The 6,327-nt window shown below is 52.6% G+C and overlaps 1 long non-coding RNA gene across 1 annotated transcript; it reads right to left on the reverse strand.

Moving 5' to 3' along the window:
• Window positions 1–2,690: 2,690 nt before the first annotated feature.
• On the reverse strand, window positions 2,691–5,624 carry LOC110571564. The gene is made up of 3 exons (XR_002479790.1): window positions 5,547–5,624; window positions 4,564–5,301; window positions 2,691–2,848 (listed from the first exon to the last, which is right to left on the reverse strand). It is a non-coding gene; the product is annotated as an uncharacterized LOC110571564 (long non-coding RNA).
• Window positions 5,625–6,327: the final 703 nt, after the last annotated feature.

Consider the following 6,327-nt stretch of genomic DNA (forward strand, 5'->3'; position numbering starts at 1 on the left):
CTGGGAGCCCGGGGGCTCACGCAGGAAGCCAGGCTGGACCCCTGGGCTGGAAAGTGTGGGGAGCGGGGGGGTCCTGTGTGCACAGGCAGAAGAGATCGATGTCCTTCCCAGGCATAGAAGGGATGCGGTAGAAACGAGGGGGCAAGTGACAACAGGCCACCCCTATACTCAAGGGAGCAATTAGCTCAGACCCCTCTGCTGGTGCCCTCAGAAAAGCCTAAGAAGACTGCCTAGTTTCCAGAAACCCAAGCAGGAGCAGAGTTGGGGGAGAGGATTTTTGTCAATGCCAGGCACTTGGGGTGAATGGGTACACAATGGAATGAGTACAAAACCCCAAGATCCTGGCCAACCAATGCCTTCCACGGCCTTCCCAGGTTCTTAGATGCTGGCATATTAATGACTTGGGGGCCTGTATTTTAATTACTGTTTATCGGAGAAAAGGTCTGTGGTTAACTTTTTCCTATTTAAAATTAAGTCCTCTCATTTAGAAACACCAGGAACTGCTCTCTCATGTTACTCTCCAATAACTACAGAGTGGGGTAGGCTTTGGTGGGATCCCTAACTTCAGAGGTGCTCATCCTTACCAGTCCCCTCACCCAGGCAACATCTGGGTCACCTGGACATCCTTTGACATGGCTAAGGTGCCTGACAAGCTGGGTTTGCAGATTTGAAAAGAGCAAGCTTAACTCTGAGCCATGATGCCAGAGTACCTTTAGCCAACAGAGAACTTGTGGGCCTCCTCCCTTCTCCCACCATTTTCCATTTGGCTGAAGGTCTGGCTAAAGTCTGTTGATTAACTGGGAGTGATCTAATCTTGATTGACCGGCCTTGAGGTGAGAAAAACCCAGAACTTGGGACACAGAAGGGCAGGTTTCAGACTTGGGGGGCTACCTGCTCTCAAGATATCGATGGGCTCTGGGGCATCCAAAGATCAGGACAGAAGCTTGGGGTGGGGGGGCAATTCCACTGGGGCAAAGGGCATATGGGGGAGGGAGATAAGAAACAGGTAAAAGCAGGGACTATGGGTTCTGATGCCAGATCGGAGTAGTCCCCTCTGTGCACTTGGCGAGTGATCCCGACAAATCGCTGGCCCTCTGACACTCACGCTCAGCAGTATGTGGGGGAGCAAAATGGGCCCCGCAAACCGTGCGGTCGCGGGGGGGGGGCGGGGGGGGCCTCTGGGGCACCAATATCCATCTGTTTCTTGACCGGGATGGGGCATTCCATGGGTGCTGGCCTTGGGATAATTCCATGGGTTCTCCAGGTAGATTATTAAGTTTTTAATGATCAGTGAGTCCTGAAATAGGTCAGGTGCGTGCTCTAGTAGGAAACGCGCACGCCCATTCCTGGGCTTTTTGGAGACTGAATCCAGGAGGCATGGAGCGCCTGGACCACGGCGACATCTGTGTGTAGTACAGTCGAACAAAGGAACTTTCTGCAAAGCAGCCCTATCTGCGGCAGGCTTCCCAAAGCAGCCTTCAACTTTCAACCCCACTCAATGGACCCCTCACTGGGACAGAGGCAAAGACTTAAATGAGGAGCAAATGAAACCCAGACTCCAGCCCCAGAATTAGAAGTGTGGCCTAAGCACTGGTCGCCCCCGCCTGCGGACGCCAGTTCACCTCATTATGATAATCAGTGTGTTTTTCCTTCACAGACAAAGAAGGGCTCCTTATGAGACGAATATTGGAATCCAGCAGCTACCTCATTAACGTCTGCAGCCTCTTCCTTGACAAGGCCCAAGATTAGCCCTGTGTTCATTAAGGGGAAAGGGCGGAAAGTGGAATAAAACTGAAAACCACAGCTGGGGGGGGGGGGGGGGGGGGCGCTTTCTGTGGGCCATTCATCCGCTGAAAGGCTGCGTGTACCTTCGGGACTTAATCACCAGCAAGGGGGGCTGGGGAGGGTTTAACCAGGATGCAGGAGGTAAAGAGGTTAAACTTGATAGAAGGAGTTAAAAACCCAAAATGGGGCAATTTGATTTGAAAGCTTCCTGGGATTTGTCACTGGGATAATCAATTTAAAACCTTTTTCCTGTTTACTTTCTTTTAGCCGGACCCGACCCAAGAGGAAACCTTTCTCTGGATGGGTTTTTGGTAGATTTCAATATTTTCTAAGTCTCCCTTCCCCACTTTTTGGGGCCTCTAGTGTCTTTTCTTACTGTTTTTTTTTTTTCTTTTTCTTTCTCTGCTACTCTTCCCCCCCCCCCCGCCGCCCCCCATGTTTTTCTCCCCTCTTTGGTTCTCCCCGTGGGAACTTAACCTGCCAGAAAAGCTGATGGGGACTCCCGTTTTCTCATGAACATTTTATTGACCTTATTTCAAGTCCCTCAACTAGTGTCTGGTTCTTACCTGCAACACATCCCACCTGACCTGCCAGGTAAAGATTAGTAACCCTATTCCAGAACTGAGAAAAACATGGCTTGGAAAACCTGACTAACCCCAAGGCCTCAACACCAGGTGGTTCAGCCAGGCCTCAAACCTGGCAAGATGGTAAGACGGTAAGAGGCAGGCTCCCAGACAGGAGAGCTGTGGATACTCCAGTTCCTAGGAGAAACTAAGAATGAGGGAAGCCAGGAGCAGGTGATTCTGTGAAGCATCTATATGTCAACAGGAGGGAACCAGAGCCGAAAGCCCTGTGAGGGCCAAGAATGAAAATGTGTCCATGTGTCCATGTGTCCGTGTGTCCGTGAGCCGGAAACGTGTCCAGAGTTAAGCGACAGAAAAGTCATTACCTGAGGTAGGGTCGTTCGGCGGAGCAGAACAAGTCAGGAAGCAGTGGGTTGAAGAGGAAATTGGAGGTGAGGAAGGAAGACAGCAAGTGTAGACAGGCCTTTCGAGAAGCTTGGCTGCGAAAAGGAAAGAGACAGGCTGTAGTGGCTGGAAAGGGGGTCGGGGTGGGGAGGCCCTGGGAGGCTCCCTGCTGTGGAGAGAGCAAAGTTAGGAATTGAGAGGGAAGAACTGGTGGTGGGAGGGACAGGTAGGTCTGAGACAAGAGGGGCCAGCACAGTGGACACCTCTTCCTTCACTACCCAAGAGGGGACGGGGGTGGCAAATGTGCCGTGGGACCCCAGTCGGAAGAACACCTTGATGGCCTCTATTCCCTTTGGAGGTGGCAGGCCAGCCCCGGGGTCGGGACAGGGAGTTGTGAGGTTCAAATGAATCCACGGTTGCAAAAGGCCTTTGCGGACTGCAAAGGGAGACATAAATGTTCACTGTAATTACTCACTGGTAGCAAGACGCTCAATTGTACGGCCCACTCAAACCTCACCGGGGCCTGGATTTTCACTGACCATAAATTATGCGTCCTTACATTAAGGATGTAAAAACCAGTGGTAAAAGCTCCTGCCAGCCCCTGGAAGACAAAAGGTTCCCTCCTAATAGCCTGGATTAACTCAAAGCAGCTCTCCGCCCACTTCATTTGTCACCTTCCAAGTCACCCTTCCACCTTCTATTTGCCACATAATCCAATCAGCCCCTTTCAGATGCCCAGGAGCTATTGTCTCCATCGAGCTGGGCTTCTCTATAGCGGCCTGAGTTGTTTTTGTCTTGTCCGGACAAAACTGGTTGGCTTAAAAGGGGACGAAAGAAAGTGCGGGTCGAATGAGGACCCCAATTAGCTTCCAGGAGACTGTTTTCATCATCTTTGGATCACATACCAGGCCTGGAGTGCTGGGCATATTGTCGGCGTTCCAGAAAATGTTTGTTGAATTAATTCTGCTTTTATTTACTCTGGAATTTATTTATTGAGCGCAAACACACACAGCACCTACTGGGTGCCGTTATTACCGAGGGAGAATGGGGTTGGGCATGTGCACCATGAGGCGCTAACCCCGGGAGTTAAGTATCTAGCAATTTCCACAGCGATTTACAAAGCACTTTCATAGTGGTTACATCATTTGGTCTTCAAAAGCGCCCCGTGGGGTACATAAATGCGGGTGCTTTTTTCTTCTTCTTCTTCTTTTTTTTTAAATCCCCATTTAGCCCATGAAAGGGACTGGGGCTTGGAGAAGTTAAGTGACTTGTTTAAGGTCACACCATCATTGAAAGGTGGAACCAGCACATGGCACCAGAACTGGGGCCACCCAGGCCCCCGAGACCACACTAGACAGCTGGGATTTCAAAGAGGCTATCCCACTGTCAAATGCCTGATTGGAAATCAAAAGGCTCTTAGTAGAACTCTGGGCCGGGGGGGTGGTGAGGGGCAACCACAAGGGCACCCAGGGTCCAACTCGGACCTCTTCTCTTGCCAACAATGTGACAAAACACTTACACTCCTCCAGCCTCAGTGTCCCTGCTGTGAATGTGAATGTGTCCTGTGCCATGGGAGGGGGCACTTGCTTCTCCTAAGTCCTCTTTCCCCCGCCACCCCCGACCCTTTTAAAATCCCTCCAAATCAATGTCGAACCCATTCTCATCTGTAAATGAGGCTGCTTCGTGCATAGGTATGCACGACATGGAAATAAGACACTTGTAGAACATAGAAAGTGCTCTGGAAATGACCACATGCAAGATTCATGTTCCTACTCAGGTCAGCCCAACGCCCATCTTGGTGGACCCCTACCTGCTTCAAGGAGAGCCCCGCAGACAGGGGCTGCCTGGAGCGCTGCGGGAGAATAAACGAGAAGCATGAGACGAGAGTGACAGGGGTGGGAAGGGACTGACCTACCAGACTTTTTTCACCAGACATTTGCTGACCACCAACTCTACGCCCAGCGCTGCCTGAGGCAGTTTTATCTCATTCAATACTCACAACAACCCTGGGAGGCTGCTCTTCTTGTCCCCGTTCCCCAGAAAGAACAGGGAGATCTGAGAAGAGGTGGGGATGCCCTTGGCAGTTCGGTAGCATGGCGTCCAGGGCTCATGCTCATTCCAGAAGCCCACCCTGGGCCTTGGAATTGCCAGTGAGATGCTGGTGGAGCCCTTGGCCCAGGTCCCCCTCCTGAGAAATTCCCAAACGGATCCTTCTGTTCGGGACATCAGACAGGCAACAACAGGGTTGTCGTCGGAGAGAGACTGACAACTCCTTGGGGAGGGAAACACTCCAGGTCGCTGGCACATGAACACAAGCAGAGACTTAGAGGAAAGTATTCACAGCATCAAGGCATAAGCATAGCAAAGGCCAGGGGTTAATGACCAATGCCCCCTCACTAGGGCAATGGTTTAAGCATTCAGCCAAGAGGGAGAGCTGGCTGGTCGGATCTGGTCCTCTTCATCCTCTATCATCCTCGTCCCGGGGGCTCTCTGCCAGTGGCTGCTTTGTATGCGGATGCCATCCAGGGGTCGGAGCTCCTAGTGTCCTCTGCAATTGATCAAAGGTTAGAGGACCCACTTAAAAGCCCAAGTCTAGGTAGTAATTAAAATTTAAATCAATTAATTACAACTAAAACTAATTAGTTAATATTTAAAATGGTCTTTTCATTGCTAATGGGTCTGGGGGTGGTGCAAAGAGGGTGGTAGGGGTGGGGATTCTGCCCGTCAGGTTGGGTTATACACTGCCACAAAGAGGGACTGAGGTACCATCAGGTGGAGATGAGCAGCAAGCACCTTGGCAGCAGCGTGGCATCGAGAGGTGGTCCTTGAAGACAAGGAGGTGAACGGATGATGTCATCCCTGAAGAGACCCTATGGCATGGGAAGGGGGCCGGATTAGAAACCATCTTGATGACCTCTAACGGTCAGCACAGGAACAGCAGAGAGAGGGAGGGGGCAGTCAGAGAGAGAGGGAGGGAGCTGTGGGAAAGAGGGGGTAGGAGGAGGGAGGAGTTAGGAGGGAAGAGGGAGGGGCATGGAAGGAAGAGGAAGGGGAGGGGGAGGAGGGAGGAGGGAAGGGGAGAGAGGAAGGGGAGGGGAAGAGGGATGAGGAAAACGAAAGGGGAGGGGGAAGAGGAGAAATGGGAGGGGCAGAAAGGAAAGAGCTGAAAAGGGGAGGAGGGAGAGAAGTGGGAGGGGGTAAGGAAGACTTGATTGACAGGGCACAAGTGTCAGCTGTGTGCGCATGCGCAACCTGAAGCCAGGCCTAGCGGGCCAAGAACGATTTGCAGACACAGACCGCTAGGGGGCGCGCGGCCAGCACCCAAGGACTCAGGAGCACAGCCACCTGCGGCGTGCGCGCGCGCGCCCCCGCAGCGCCTGGCCCGCAGCTGCCAGGGGCACAGCTGGCATAGAATGGGCGGGGGGGCGCGCAACAGGTCTCAGGCTGGGTTGCGGGGAGGCCACAGCCCACACCAGCACATCGCGCAGGGCCGCTATGTCCCCGAAACACCACACCCGCCATCGCATGCCAGAATCCACCTGTGGACATCGAGCAGCGCCCCCCAAAACATGTC

This window comes from Neomonachus schauinslandi, chromosome 9 (assembly GCF_002201575.2).
Source record: "Neomonachus schauinslandi chromosome 9, ASM220157v2, whole genome shotgun sequence".
In the NCBI taxonomy this organism is placed as follows: domain Eukaryota; kingdom Metazoa; phylum Chordata; class Mammalia; order Carnivora; family Phocidae; genus Neomonachus; species Neomonachus schauinslandi.